Below are 938 nucleotides of genomic sequence, written 5' to 3' on the forward strand. Positions count from 1 at the left end.
TTTTGGAAAGAAAGGCGACGACGTCACTAAAAAGGTAGTTTTTCAGAACATCAGCAGATTTACAATGAAATAGATGATATTTTTTTTCAAATTTTAGTTTCTATTCCATTTCCCACCTCGTTCCCCTCCTCCTCCCCTGCCCTCCTCCCCCCTCTCCATCTCAGAGACGCACGGTTTTTTTGTTTCACTTTTGCCCTTGTTCGTTGTTTCATTGTTTGGGTGAGGGGATGGAAGAAGAAGAAGGGGAGGAATACGAGGACAAGGAGGAGGAGAGGGCGACGGAGTAATCTTTCATGACGAAATACGAATGCAGTAATTAAGCGTATTATTTCCTGTGAAACTTCCATAGAGATCGTCTTTCTTTGCTGTCTGTCTATCCCAGTGTTTATGGTCTTTAAATTAAATCTTTCCATTCTTTGCTCAATTTTGCCCTTTCTTTGTGGTTTTTCCTCGAATCGTCTAGACAACAAAGAGAATCTAATGATGGTTAAGACTCGTAGTTTGGACTGTGTCACTCATACAAAAGGGATTCTTCACTGAAATAGGTCCAACTACTAATATGTGTGTGTGTTTGTGTGTTATTAAATAATAAAACGTCTTTCATTTACCATATATATATATATACAATCTTTTTACTCAGGGACTAGTAGACCCGACACCGTTTTATAATCGATAGGCATTCAAAGCCAGTGAACAACAATGACGACACCGGTTTGACTTTTTAACAATTCAAAATAATGAATTTAATTTCTCTTAATTCCACCTCAGTTCACCTAATTGTATTTATTTATCACTACTTTTCATAAAAAAGCCTTTATTTTTGGATATCCAATGTGCATTTTCATTTTGTTTCTTCTTACTTTCCCCATATCTTTTCCATGTGTAGTTTCTATTTTCTTTTTGAAACATATTTCTATTATATATATATATATATATAT

This window comes from Octopus bimaculoides, chromosome 16, assembly GCF_001194135.2.
Source record: "Octopus bimaculoides isolate UCB-OBI-ISO-001 chromosome 16, ASM119413v2, whole genome shotgun sequence".
Taxonomy (NCBI): Eukaryota; Metazoa; Mollusca; class Cephalopoda; order Octopoda; family Octopodidae; genus Octopus; species Octopus bimaculoides.